Below are 16,172 nucleotides of genomic sequence, written 5' to 3' on the forward strand. Positions count from 1 at the left end.
TTTGTCTAAAATATCCCAAGATTCTAGGTTCGAACCTCGGCTTAGTCATAAAAATAAAATTAAAAAATCACAAGGCAAGGCTTTGCAAAAAGTCTGCCTTATAAGGCAAACTTTTAGTTATGCCTCAAGGCAAAGTTTGCCGCATAAGGCAGACTTTTTGCAAAGCCTTGCCGTGCGAATTTTTTATTTAGCGGGAGTTCGAACCCAGAACCTCGGGATATTTTAGACGAAGGGCAAACATTAAAGACCAGCAATTTGAGGGCCAAAAATTAAAGACCAGCCCCGACAAAGGGCAATCGTGCAAATTGCCCCCAATATATCAGCTATGCTAATTTGATTGGGTGTTTGATTATGCTTCTTTTCTTCATCTTAATCATTACAATATATATCCTCGTTAAGTTTTTTTTTTTTTTTTTGGCCAACTCCAGGTACCAATAACCAATGGAACTCCTGAGGTTTTTCAGAGTCAATTTAACTCCATATATATCAACCAGAAAATGAAAAACATTGTACTTTTGATGCCCAAATTTCATAAATAATGAATTAGTACAATTCTGATAGAGAGAGAAAGAGACAGGGGGTCAAATAAAAGACTTCTTATTAAAATTTGTTATGAACAACATGCATGTCATCACGCCTTGGGACTGAAATAGGAGTCGATTCGGAAAAAAAAAAGAAGGCTTTATTATACATGATTCATTACACCTTTTATTGAAAGATCTCTAATACGATTTGTTATGAATGCATCAATCCACAAACTATGCATTGTGATTGAAATAGGAATTGGTTAGGTGTCTTTTTCAGGACCCGAGGACGGGGGGACCTAAAGCTTTTGAAACCGATAGTTTAATTAATACATATTCACTATTCATAAATGTCAGACTAAACAATATTAATGGAAATAAGGGAAACTTGAAAGAATCATGCTTTAGTTGATATTTACTTTGTCTAACTTTATTCTTGGAAAGATATTAAAATTGACTACAAGGAGCATGTAAAATATGAACCAGCAAGTTGTAATTTGTAACCAAAATAACAAGTATATTTGAATAGAGAACCACTATCTTCCTTTCTTGTTATGTTACGAAACCTTATGGGTACATGTTACCCAAGTACTTCTAATTTATGTAATAGTTAGTAGTAGTAATATATTTATCTTTTGCACCCAAAATAGTTTCTCCTTTTTTGGTGCTGTAATAGGTAGTTATTAAAAACCGAAACAAAGAGAATAGACAAATATTTGACCTCGAACTAGTTATAGTGTTAAGACGAACACTATCCTATTTCTATTGGACTAGAAAGGATGCCTGTGCCCTGCACGGGATTCTTATTCATCCACATTTTGTGTGCTAGTTTAATTTACATGACAAAGTATTGTTTGAATATACAATTGTATCATATATCATACTAAATGAAAGTTACATAGCATTATCTTCATAAAAGAATTGCACATGAGCTTCACTTTAATAGATGCCAGAAGACTAAGAATAAAAAAATGCAAATGCTTAAAGAGCTCCCAACACGTCATTCTCCAACACACGTTTGTCTTTTGCGGGAGCTTCAATTTTCTGCTAATGTCTTCCTTTTTTTTTCTTTGGTCATGAAAAGAATTTCCCGGTGTGAGTGAGACATCACAGTAGGACAAGTATTTAAAGCTACTAACGATGGAGAATCCTCAATACAATATTGTTGACTACACAAAAGGTGCTTAATCTTTTACTAAAGTGGCTAAACAAAGTGGCAACGTCTGCTGGTTCCTGCCGGGGAGCGATAGAGACCATAGAGAGAGTTGTTGTCCCCTGTTAGTTATTTGCCAAACTATCCTGAATGTCTTCTGGTGGTTCTCAAAAAGTGGTGGTAGGTTCCGTTTTGCAACGAAGAGGCTCTTTTCCATAAAGGCAAATCCACTCTTGCATTCAAGATCTTCACCACCTGTTCATTTTCTAATTGATTAGAAAGACCAACTCCGATATATGATGTAGTGGTGGATCACCCAACTGCCTGATTAGTAATGCAGTCATAAAAAATGGGTGAGTAAAGAGCACAATGTTTTTGGTAAAATGAGTACCTCGGTGGCAGCGACATTTATCTCTAGAGGCAGACTTTGTAGCAGAGCATTGTTTTCAAGGTGAACTCCCAACTCAAATAATGAGCTTTGAGAGCTTAACTTTGACCGGCCTTTCGAAAAGCAGACATTAAATGAGAAGCTTTACATACCCTTCTTTCAAATTCAAGAACCCAAAACTGCTAACTCTCAAATAAAACTTATGATCTCTCCCTTTCAACAAAAGGAATGAAGAAAGGGGAGGGAGCCAATTATTAGTTTAGTAGAAAATGGATGGAGTACACTGAGCAGCATTAATGAAAACTGGTGAAAATGTCAAAAACATTATATGGCATACCTTAGCTTTTAACTTCTGCAATAAATTGTTCATAACATGTTATATAGCTTCATAACATGTTCGGCAATTTGCCATCGACTAAAGCTCTTGCTTTACCCATGGAATTCACATTTTTTATGAAGACCACTTAGAAGATAAAAACAATAAGCTCATATTGACACATGACAGCATGAAATAGAGTAAAACTGAGAATGATATCGTTCTGAGAAAACCTCATGAAGTATCCTTGCACAGTGAAAATACCAAACTTTTAAATAAAACAGTAATTAAAAACACATTTTTTTACCTGAAACATCTTATGTAGACAGTAAAGCACGCCTTGCAAAAACCATGTGAACAGAAAGCAGGAATTGCTAGAGTTAATAAAACAATTAACCCAAGAAAAAAGTTGAAACTATAAGTTCTACAAAGAAGTGGCTGCAGAAATTCAATGAAGGCTGGAGAAGCTATTGATATCCAGTAAATTCAAACTCGAACAAATAAAATATTTTGCATTAACTTGTGTGATTACAGGCTTTGCATTCCAAATTCATAACTGATAAATACATATTCATCTTCACAACTTGTCCACATAGCTAACTTAGTAATCAAGAATTTTAGTTAGAAACTTATGAAATGTGAGTGATTTCAATCGTAAGTTGCCTTTTAATAGTAGAACTACAGTTTCATATGCATGCCAAAACAATTCTAACACAAAAGGTAGCCTAATAGACTCTCTATCACATCAACTATCAGAAATTTAAGCGCATTTATAATTAAGCCTGTATATTACGCTAAGAGCAAGACACAATGAGAAATCGAGAAGAACTAACGAAGCATTACATATGCAGCTAAAATAACTTCTCCTTGTTCGTATTTTCTCCTTTTCCTTTGGCTTGCACTTTCTTGTTTTTCCTTTGCTTCTTGTCGTAGAATATGTCACCCATAAATGTCCTACAAACACATATCAATACTCAATAGAATAAACTCTATCAAATGGATAGTGCACGGTGACGCATCCCAGGTGCAGATATAGAGGCAAACTGGAAGTAGCAGAGCAAGATTGCTAACAACAATATGACATGTGAGATATTTTACTGAAGTGATGAGTTTCAATTAATTGATCTTTTCTTCTACTTTCTTTTTCATTTTTTCTTAAACACTGCCAATCCAATAAGAAAGCAATGCCAACAAACTACAAAGCAAACACCAAGAACAGTAACTTTTCCAAATTCCTAAACCAAAACACATAAAACTAAAATACAATTTTTTTGACTAAATAAATAAGAAAATCAATATATCAAGGAAAAAAAAAACCCTAGAAATTTACGATTAGAGCAAAAATTACCACCAAATGTGAAATTTCAGCACAACTTTGTCAAAAAGGGTTGTTGCCTGCTTTAATCACAACTTTGTCTTTGAATTTAGGTCTATTTGTTTGAGATTTTCTGCGAACTTTTTTTGTTCTCTACACAGAGACAGAGGAGACGATAAGAATATAGGGGGAGAGGGAAAGAGAAATTATGACATAAATAGAACACGTGTTTGCCAATTGCTTAGTGATTTGAAAGCCCTGCCTTTGAAGTTTACCAAAATATTCCCAGTTGGTCGAACGTTTATAGTACAATTTTATTTGCCTTTTGTACATTAATTTGATGCAGTGTAGGTCCTACTGCACTGTCGTTTTTAAAATATACTAGATGGCATATGTCGGTGCTGCGCACGGGCTTAACACTTTGGATTATAGGGTATCTATGTGTATGTAGTTGTGTTTGGGTAGTGATAATATATATTCCTTATGTTTCAATTTGTTTGAACCTATTTTCTTTTTAGTCCGTGCCAAAATGAATGATCTCTTTCCTAATTTGGAAACAAATTCACTTTATGAATGATTTACAAGCACACAAATTTTCAAGACTTATTTTGAATCACAAGTTTCAAAAGTCTTCCCTCTTTCTTAAATGTTGTGTCCAATCAAATGGGTTCATATAAATTGAAACGGAGGGAGTATATTTTATATTGCTAATAAACATATATAAGTTTACACTATTTTTATGCATATATATATATATATGTGTGTGTGTGTGTGTTCAAAATACGATTAATATAACATTATATTTTGTGCTCCGTATCCAAAATTCTATTATATTAGTGTTAATTTATTAATACTTTTTAAAAGAGAAGACTTGTTTAAAAGAAAAATATTTTCCTCTCTTTGAGACAAAATAATAGCAATATTTAAGCATCAGTTGATACTTTGAATTTTAGTTCGATTAATTTAAAGGTGTAAAATATTCTATTGTTAATGTATGTAGATTCAATACTTATTATTTTTTACCAAATTTTGATTTAGATAATTCTAATTCAAATTATTAAATTAATTTTACATATTTAAAACGAAACAAAGTAGAAATTTGATTTTCTATTTCAACGAAGAATTACTATTTTTTAATTTTTGGTGAATATTCTTGGTTTAGCTCATTTTACTTGTCATGTTGTCTTTTGCATGTTTTTTTAAGGAAACGACAATTAGAATTATAATTTGACTAATTTACCTTATTTATTATTTGATCTCTATTTAATATTATTTTTTCTTTTACGACATTAATCTCTTTTCACATTTATTAGAGTAAGAATAAAAATGAAAAGGTAATTAAATTCTACCTTGTTTTAAAATATAAATATTTTAAGTATATTTATTTTAGTAAACATAAAAAATAAATGACATGGCGGAATAACAAATGCAACAGTTAAATATTTAGATTAGATCTCATGCTAATATAAGAAAAGAAAGAAAATTGTATGGTTTAGCTACATAGCCTGTTGAAGAAAAGCAATAATATGGGGTTCACGTTTTTTGTTGTACAATAATTTCATTTGCTCCCACTAATGGATTGATACGCATGTGGAAATAAATCCACCATTATTGACTTAATGGGGATACTTTGGAAATTATATAAATATTGTTTGATTTTTTAATATGGAGTGCACGTTTTTTTTTTACATGAATTAGAGGTGGACGACGAAACCACCCTCAACTGATTTTTTTAATATAGTAAAAATATAGTAAAGTAATTGTAGTGTACCTAGTTGCCTATATGTTTAACATATAAAAAGAATAGGGCAAAATGACTAGTGCTAATGGAATCACCCCCTCCTTGACCATGAGGGTCAAAGTCACGTTTTATGTTGATGGTCCACTGCAAGAAAGTATAAAAATGACAATAATTTTTTGATAACAAAAATAATATAGTTGAAATATTTAATATTTGATAATAACTTAGTTTTATTGTTGGCATATATGATGAATCTTTTAAAAATGAACTTTTTTTGTGTTGCCAAACAATTTAATTTTGTTGTCATATTATTGACTGTTGTTGCAAAAAGTACTTTTGACAACAATAAAAAAATTATTATCGTCATTGCAATAACAACCAATGAAAAAAGTTTATACTACAACAAAAAAAAAATGTAATTGTCAAAAGAATACTTTTTACAGCAATAATCTATATATGACAATAAAAATATTTTTATTGACAAATATCTTCTTTCTTATAGTGGTCCTTCATGTTCATGTTTGTATGGTTCTAATTCATCGGAATCCTTATTCATGTTCATATTTTTGGAATGTAAAATTTTCGTTGGCAACAATCACAATAGCAATTGTGGAATTAGTGGACCGAATCAACAAGAATCTTTACCCATTTTGTCTGAAATAATTCATAGAGAAATATCTCAACTGATTCATTCGTGCGGGATATCTTATGATGTCATGATGGTCCAGTAAGTGTATTTATTGGAACACAGAATGGAGCGTTCAAACCATGGTGGCTTGTCTGCTTGGTTTATCTAAAGTCTCAAGGAACTCAATTTCCGTGACATGATTTAAATATTCTCTTGAACTTTCACCATCAATCCAGAACTTGATGCTAACACTTCTATTTTTTTCATACACAACCCCCCCCCCCCCCCCCCCCCCCTTCCGCCTCTCTCTCTCTCTAATAAGTAATCCCTCTGATTCACTTTTAACGGTTCAAATAATTATTATTTTGAAAAATCAGGCATAATTAACTATTAGTTTCTACTTTTACCCTTACTATGTGCAGAGAGATTAATGCGGTCAAAAAGAGAGCATGAGATCAAAGAACAAATAAGAATAATTCAATCAAATTACCCTTTTAGATAGTATTTTCTTAAGGAATGTGTAAAAAAAATAACAAATAAAAATTGAGATGAAAGAACAAAATAAGGATAATTTAGTCAAATTACCCTTTTAGATAATGTTTTCTTAAGGGACGTGCGAAAAAACACATGACAAGTAAAATCGAATAATGGAGGGATTGCTATTTTTCCTTCAAATATATCTGTGCATTTAATGATGTACTTCCGAGTTCCGACTTGTATATATCCTTAATAGTGGTAGCTAATAATAGTTTAACGAGTTTAATTAGGCATCACAAGCGACTTAATGATAGCTCATTGGCTGCTTTGACCTTACAGATTTCACGAATTTGATTCTGGGCCTATGTCATATCGAGTACAAAAGTGCATATATCATGCAAACCAATTGCATGCACATAATTTTGCGCAATCGAAATTAGTATTTAAGGAAGTAAACAAATGAACAAATCACCGCAACACATTGGGACAGAGGTAGTAACACAGTCACTCAACTATGGGTAATGATATCTCTCAAGGTCATGTTCTTTTGTTTTGTAATAACAAAATCACCCAACTAAATGATCTCTCAAGGTCATATTCCTTTGTTTTGTAACAATAAGGTTACCCAACTTTTCCTATATCTAAGGGTGTCAACCGGAACCAGACCGGCAACCGGTTAAAAAACCGGCCGGTTTTCGGTCTAAAAACCGAAACCTGACACCGATTCCGGTTTATCGATTTGAAACCCCAAACCGGAACCGATCCGGTTCAAAACCTCTTTTTTTTTGTATAGTATATATATATATATATATATATATATATTATAGTATTTATTAGTATATTGTAGGTATATTTACATATGTTATATAAGTTTATAAGTAAAGTTTATATATTTACTGACTAACAGGCTAACAACAAGTCAACAATACAGCATATACGTGCATATATATATATATATATATATATATATATATATATATATATATATATATATATATATATATGTCTAAGTTATATGTATAATATATATTATAAGTATATTCTTAGTATATTTTAGGTATATTCCTAACTTAATATAAGTAAAAATATTAACACAAGTAAATAGAAGAAAGCTCAATGAGCCATATATTTTATTCATTCTTGGATAACATTTATTTGCAAGTTGTAGTTTTTTTTAACTTGCAAATAATACATCAGTTGCAAAGAAATAGTAGAACAATAAAATCACCAATTCTCAATCATTTGGTTAATTTCCCCCATATCATATTCGGCCATGGAGATATCTTCAAAGTCTTCCATTTGGTCCGGTCCATTTGCTATCAAATCTTCAATCTTCCTCTTCGCCTTCCTCCGCTTCTAAGTTTTGGTTGCGTCGCTCCTATCTAATCCAATCGCGAATGCGCACTAGTACTTGCAAGCTAAAGCCGGATAATGAGTGTCTATGATCTTCAATTTGTTGTCTTCCCTGGCTAAATGCACTCTCCGAAGTCACGGTTGATACTTGAACCGTAAGGATATCTTGAGCCATTTTTTAGAGTATCGGATGACTTGCCTTGTATTTCTTTCACCATGCTAAGATGTCCAGCTCATCTAGTTCCTTGATATCCACATTTTGCTGCATCAAATAAAAGTGATATTCATCAAAGTTTGCATTACAAGAAGGAGTTGGATGTGAATGTAAAACTTTTAAACCCGACAAGCCCTTTTTGCTACTTTGAGAAGTAGTAGGGCGTGGAGCAACGGGTGTAGCATGTTCTTCCAAACTAGAATAATGAGTAAAAACTTTTCTAAACTCATCGTCAATAGCGGTTTCGGCTTCAGCTAAAGATGGTTGAACTCCCTCTTCAATTTCTAAAAATATATAAATTTGACCAACCAATGCTTTAGTATAAGACACTTTTAAACAAGGATTTAAAAGAGAACCCAATATAAATAAAGTTGGGATGGGAAAAAAATACTTCTTAAATTTTGTTGTCATATAAAAAATAGCCGCTTGATAACCGGGTTTATATTTATATTTTTGTAAAACTCTAGCTATTTCTGCTAAGTAGGCTAAAATTCCGGTTACCGTGGGATAGAATTGTCTAGAAAAAGCAAGAGTTGCATTATAAAAAATTCTAAGAGTTCAACACATTCCTTAACATCTTCCCAATCCGTAAAATTTAACCAATCATCACTATTAATATTATATTTGTTGTGAACTTGTTGTATAGGAATCCTATACTCATATGCTTGTTGTAGCATAATGTAAGTGTAGTTTCACCTAGTCTCAATTTCTACTTGAATTTTCTTAGGTCTAAGGTTATTTTCCACACAAGCGTGCTTTGTGTAGAACTTTGAAATAGTCCACATCTTTTCAGCAGTTTCCTTACCACGGAGTATCCATTCGTAGCCTTGATATTTTCGCTTGCAGACTAATCGCCAAAGTTTTCGTGTGGAATCGTCAACTTTAAACTCCCTCATCCCCTGAATGCAATAAATCTTAACAGCCCTTTGCAATGATTTTTTCGAGCTGAAAATCATCCCTTTTTCAATATGAGCCTTTTGTTTTAAAAGATCCATTGGCTCTTTCCACAAACTTCGCCGAATATGATCATCATCCCTAGTAAAGACAAAGGCATCTGGGCGATCTTGAAGATGATCAAGATAGGGGATCTCATCGGAATGCCACTGAATCGGCGTCGACTCTTACTATTGAAATTGGCTTTGCACCTAAACCGGAGACGACTCTTGTTGTTCAAATGATTGCTGTGAATTCAGTTCTTCCTCGTGTGCCGGACTGTTATCATGTCTTGCAACAGTTCTACTTGATGTTGAGGATTAGTTCCAACCTCAATCTCATCGTCACTTTGCTCATCGTCACTTTCCTCCGCATTAGGTATTTCCTCACTATCGCTGGATGATGTCATTATATAATTCGGATAATCCGGACCATCCATAGCAGGCCTTTGCCTATAATTTGGTGCAACCACCTCATTCTCCCTACACAAGAAATGAGGGTGTTTTAACTACTACACATCAAATAACACTATTGATGTTAAAAAAAATAGACATATCGATAGTAATCAACTGCACCGAAACTTGAGGAAGGATCATCGCTTTGAGTTGTTGGATAGGCTAAGGATGTTCCAACCTGATTCCTCCATCCCGATTGAGGAGACCGTCTGATATGATCCATATCAGGTGTATAACCCCTAAATAATATAATCGATATCATTAGTAGCATTCAAGTGCCACTACACATAATAATAATAATAACAATAATAATAATAATAATAATAATAATAATAATAACAATAATAATAATAACAATAATAATAACAATAATAATAATAATAATAATAATAATAATAATAATAATAATAATAAGAACAATAATAAGAACAATAATAATAAGAACAATAATAATAACAATAATAATAATAATAATAATAATAATAACAACAATAATAATAAGAATAACAATAATAATAAGAACAATAATAATAATAATAACAATAATAATAACAATAATAATAATAACAATAATAATAATAATAATAATAATAATAATAATAATATTGTAAAAAATGAATATTTACCATTGCCCGTCAAATTGTTAACTTAAACTATCCAGAGGCATTTGGCTAGTCAAAATGCTTTCATAGGTACACATGTCAGGGTAATTGTGTTATAAGTAGGTTCCCCTTGAGTGACTTCGGCCTGAATTTTAGACGGGGCTTCCCGACGAGGTCTTTTTCGGGCTTCCTGAGGAGCCCTAGCCATGAATTCAAGTCGATTAATGAGCATCTTCTCTATATACATTTCAAGGATGTTTAAAGTTATGCTTGCCTATAATCAAAGGCGCCTTCAAATAATCAGTCAAAGAATCATCGTCTTGAATGTACCACTGTCCATAACTAGTTACACCTTGCGGCGTAAATGGCATTGGATATTTTCCAATTATATTTAGATCAAAATCACTTCTACTAACTTGTAGTCTATTATACAAGGCTTGGAGTAGTTTTGAGAATTTTAAGTCAAGTGGAAACTTAACATGGTATTTTGGGGAAGAATCATAGCGTAAATTATTTTCCTCGAATATAATTTGTCCGTTCCAGAATAAAGAAACTCTAATTCTTGGAACATCTACCATATTTTGAATAATTTAGGAGGAATAAAAAAAATGCAAAAACTAGATGAAACTTCAAATTTTTTGCTTTTTTTTTTTTTGCCTTATACGAACTCGGTATTAATAGGATTTGAAGTTTGAATATAGAACCAACGCATGCATGCAATTACAGTGTCTTGTAGTGTTACGTCAAATCAAATTAAGTATGGAGTGTTGCATAACGCATGAAATAACTACGTTATGTCAGAATAGCGCAGTAAATTACTGCGTTATTCTGTTACAGCGCCTCACAACGCAGTAAAATAATGCGTTATATCAGAATAACGCAGTAATTTAATGCGTTATGCCAGTATAACGCAGTATTTTACTGCGCTATACCGCTGCATCATATTGTCACCTCAATTGTCAAACAAAAAAACGTCATGATTCGAATTAAACTTTATATAACGTAATTTGACGAATAACTGTTACCAACACAACATTCCACACAACATTGAGTTACTATATCATTTTTTGACCAATTTAGAGATATTAATCATGTTATATCGTTCACTCCAGCAAACATCTTTGAAGCAATGGGTAGGACCTGGGAACTAGGTGATGATGATTTTCATTACTCAAATAACCCTAACGACAGATTCAATCGAGAATACAACAATAAAATGAGAGAGGAGTGGGATTGGCGTATTAGGGAGGCTGCAGCACTGGAGCACAAGTTAGCATCAGTAGGGCTTAAACGCCCAAAGAAACGTGCTATGTCAATGCCTCACGGAACTTGTTATACCCCATTTTAACCGGGTTAAATTAGGAGTACAACATATTGGAGATTCCTATTTTTGCTTATTTTAAGGAGTCGCCACCTAATTGATTTCAAGGTGAATTAGGGCACCTAATTATTAACTAAGGTAAAGCTAACTAAACCTCCGTTAATAGTCTGCTTAATCAGTGTGATTCTAGGTAAGGGTTCTATATTATCCTAAAGGGAAGGGGTTAAGCATCCTTTAGAATCCGTTAACTACGGTTATTCAGCCAAACTTAGGTCAATTAATTAGGGCTAAAGATGCAAATATAATATCTAAAATTCAAAAAAATAGCTTGTAAATATTGCTAAAGGAAAAATTGTAATAATGCTGTTTAAAATAATACTTATGAATATTGCTAAGGTTTAAAGAAATATAAAAAAAAAAAATGCTAATAAGACTTATAGGAAAGTATAATGATTTGCATAAAAAAAAAAAGGGAGACTTCAAATGCCATTTAAAATGAAAACTTATAAATGTTGCTAAGGCTTTAAATAAAAATACTATTTAGAATGAGATTTGCAGAAAATATAATAATTTGCATAAAATGGAACTTCAAATGACATTTAAAATAAACTTATAAACGTTGCTAAAGCTTTAAATAATAATGCTATTTAAAAAATAAGATTTGCATAAAATATATAAGTAGAAGAAAATGCAAATTTGTGCAGTGTTTTAATAAATATTTGAAACAACTCAAATGGTGAGATATTAATTGACTTTGCGATTTAAGAGCAAAAACATAAAAACAACTTATGGGAGCTTTCTTTATCCTTTTATTAACTATGCTAAAAAATACACGTAATTGACTCAAAACTTATAATTGAGCTTATATTTGCGTATTAGTGAAATTCCTAAGATAGTAAGAACAAAAATGATTCCTTTAACCCAAAATATGTAGGCATTCTATTTTGCAAATCAATTATTCCAATAAAAAATAAATATTATAAGCATTATAAATAATTTTAATGTAAAATAAAACAAGAATGAAACCTATAGAGTTAATTATTGGTTTACTACCCATTACTAATACTAAACCCCACTAACTTCACTAAGATTCATCTAAATTAACAAGTGTAAGTCATGCAATACAAATTAAATGCATAAAAAAAAAATAGAGGAGTAAATAAATTAAAGGGGCTCAGCCCATTTCAAGGCTGCTATGATCAGATTGTTGTTGGGCTTTAGCCCAGTAATTTCATTGTATTGCTGTGGGCTACTGCTGTTATATGGGCCTTGGCCCATAATGTTTTGTATATGCTTGCTGCAGACAGGGGAAGGCTGGACAGAGAGAGGAGCCGTGTTGGGCATTTAGCCCAACACCGAATGCGGAGGGAAAACGAGTCCCTCGGACTTGTATGCGATAATCATGCATAAAACGAAAAGGAAAAGATTAGCATATAATCAACGAAAACCTATAAAATATAACTCAAAACCATAACAGTGAACCACCAATAGTGCTGCCATGAATAACAAAAATTGCAGCCAAGAATATAACACTTTTAACCAGCAACTGATTGTAACAGAAAAAAGGTTTCAAACACAGTAGCAGGTGGTACAACTGGACAACAGCATGCCCTTTAAAGAGTGACATTATTTGGCTTCACAACTAACCAAAACATTATTTTCAAAATGCCACAACCAACAAACTAAGCAAAGCAGCCAAAAATACATTAAGGCAGAAACAGATAAGGATTGAGTTGGCCTATCCAGCATGGTAGACTGAGGTTAACAACTAAACATAGACAATGCGAATTGAACGATACTAATTTGCTAAGCCAAGCAACACTGTTAAACACCTAACTAGGTTAATCTACCAATAGCAAACAAACATATCAAGCTAAATTAAGCACATTAAACATGGAAAACACACATAAAGAAATACAGAAAAAGGATAAAATGGAATAGAATATTACTAACAGCCAGCCTTTCTATCAAATAATCACACTTTTTTTTTTTATATAGGAGGGCATGAATAAGCCGGGTAAAACACATTTTGGCCTAGAGGGGAGGGTGGACTGAACAGGGAGCATTGGAGGAAACAAATCAAGCCAATAATGATCTACTCGACTTACTTAACCGCGAACTAACACCATCCTTAACCCAATAAACTTTATTAAATGCAATCCATGTCTAGATGAGTTCAAACAAACACAGGTGCAAATTAACATCATGTTTTAACAGTGATGGCACATAGATGAATAGGTATGGGCAATCCAGACAAGCGGTAATATATGGCATAATTCAGATCTCATAGTTGCGTCCCAAGCATTTACCAAAGTATAGAAACTGAATGATTTATTTTAGCATGCAAGATAAATAGAAGGACATTAAAACAGATTGGCAGCAGATTAAACAAGATTGCGGGATAAATGTAGAATACCAAACAAAGACTGATGCCAATAACATGTAGACACTTAAACTCATTTATACACATCAGATGCATGAATGTATATGGATTAGACACTGTCTGAACCAGACAGAGATGAATATGCAGACATTTAACTAACCTAGTGAATTACAGCCGATTAATTCATTCAAAAGCACATCAAGGTTATAAGCATTTTACTCATATCAGCTTTGAATCTATTTAAGCATGCTAGGACAGCAGATGCACTAGTTTAGACTAGGTTGCCCGTAATTTCCTCAGGATAGACAAGTCATGTTATTGCTGAGAGCAGGCATGGGTGATGAGCTATTAAGCTAGTGTAGATGGAACCCCAAATTTATGGTGGAAGTGTTATGGTAGTATGTCCTACAAATGCATGGCAGAGCTGTAATACATGATCATAGATCCTAAAGTCCAACTAAGGGCTAATCTTGAGATTAATCAAGGCAGTACAGGCCCTCACAAGGTAAGAATACAGTCCACCAATCAGGGAATATGAGCCATGATAAACAAATTAATGACCAGTTTATCCCTTTTGAACTCAACAGATTTCATATAAAGTAATACCAAATGAAAGGTTTTCACATTATCAAAGGACTTGCATACAACACAAAAGGCAAACGACATTTTTTCAACCATAGGAGACTGTTTCATCACACTTTATTTGACACAATTCACATATATACACTATGCTTTTAAGTTAACAGCTTCCATATTGAACTTAAGACATGCTTTTGATTCTGAATCTAAGCTTCAATTTGAACATTCAACAAGGGGTGCTTAACAAAATATAAATCTTGGCTTTGTAAGCAAATCTTGCAAATGCACTTGAGCATATTATTACCAGTTTAATAAATCTTTTCAAAACTCATCTTAAGTAAACACATAGTACATTTGCTCAAGTGCAACAAATCTTTAGACCAATTGAACCTTATGCTTAAACATACACTAACTCATAGTTTCTTGCTAAACATCTGACAATCTTTTATGATAGTGGGAAAAAGCATGTAACTCTTGCTAGTGATATTAATTAGTTCATAAGTCGCATAATTTTAATGACTCATACACAGCTAACGATATGGGCATAATTAAGCAAGTTGTGAGCCTTAGACATGCAAGATTAAGCCATTCAAGTATGCAAATATGATCTTTGAAGCTGACTTAGGCAGATAGCACATCATTTTCAAGGGTTAATTGTTACACCTCGGAAGTTTTCCCGTACTGGTATGATGAGTGTGTGGTGTTTCACTAAGTCGGGAATGGCTAATTATGAAATCTCGGAAAAATAATAAAGTTGCAGAGAAATTCACTGCCAGTGGTCGTATATGGCACTATACGGACCGTATAGTGCACTCGTCCTTCAACCTGCCAAAATTCTCAACTTTCTGGAAATTGTTGAATAGGGTTAAATACGACCCAGTTTACGGCCCGTAAACTGGTTTACGGACTGTAAACCAGGTCGTAAACTGCCCTGTCCACCAGCCAAACTCTCTGTTTTTGAGAGAATGCTTAAATACGTTCACTGGGATGGACCGTAAATCAAAATACGGTCCGTAAACTGCACTTTACGGTCACTGTTCATCCCGACAGAAATTCATTAAACATATCTTTTGAGTTATTAAAAGGAACGTTTGGCCTTATTTCATTTCATTCTTCATTCATACAACTCAGGAAACCTCTAGAACTTTCCAAACACTCCATCCACAAGAACCCAAGGGAATCAAAGGGGATATCAAGTCCAACAACACAAAATCTATGAAACCAAGTGCAAGAACACATCAAAGCATCATCTAAGTCAAGAAATTCCCAAGAAGGTGGAACTAGGGTTTTGGCTAAGTGAAGAATTTCAACTCAAGGGTTGTTCAAACACTATCCAAGGTAAGTTTCATGATTATTCCGTGTTGTTTGAGGTATTGGAAAGCATAGACACTTGAAATGTAGAAGGGCATAGAAATGGGTCATTGTTAAGTGAATAGTGACATAAATGAATGATAGTAGAATTGAACTATGAACATTGAAGTGTCATGAATACAAATACGTTATAAATGATGTTTATATCATGAAACAAGCAATTAATGTATGAAAACGCAAGGATAAGCTAGAAGTAGAAATAAGGGGAAAATTTGAGGAAAATGGTGAATTTTACCAATTGTATGTAAATGACGAATGTTGAGTACGATTTTGACAGTAGAATTATAAATGTTGGGAGTGATATGAAACATGAGAAAAATGGTACGAACGATGGAAGCGTTGTACGACTTTTCCTAGAATTTGCGATACGTTCTTGTAGTTAGTTTATTAATGGTGATACGGATTCTCTTATGAAGGTA

At 33.0% G+C, this 16,172-nt stretch overlaps 1 long non-coding RNA gene across 2 annotated transcripts; it reads right to left on the reverse strand.

Moving 5' to 3' along the window:
• Positions 1-1,374: 1,374 nt before the first annotated feature.
• Positions 1,375-3,970, reverse strand: LOC132604007 (uncharacterized). 2 transcript variants are annotated; one of them, XR_009568612.1, is made up of 4 exons: positions 3,730-3,962; positions 3,225-3,335; positions 2,069-2,178; positions 1,375-1,932 (listed from the first exon to the last, which is right to left on the reverse strand). It is a non-coding gene; the product is annotated as an uncharacterized LOC132604007 (long non-coding RNA). The 2 variants fall into 2 exon arrangements; XR_009568611.1 differs by having other exon boundaries at positions 2,069-3,335; positions 3,730-3,970.
• Positions 3,971-16,172: the final 12,202 nt, after the last annotated feature.

The sequence above is a fragment of the Lycium barbarum genome, chromosome 7 (assembly GCF_019175385.1).
Source record: "Lycium barbarum isolate Lr01 chromosome 7, ASM1917538v2, whole genome shotgun sequence".
Lineage (NCBI taxonomy): Eukaryota > Viridiplantae > Streptophyta > Magnoliopsida > Solanales > Solanaceae > Lycium > Lycium barbarum.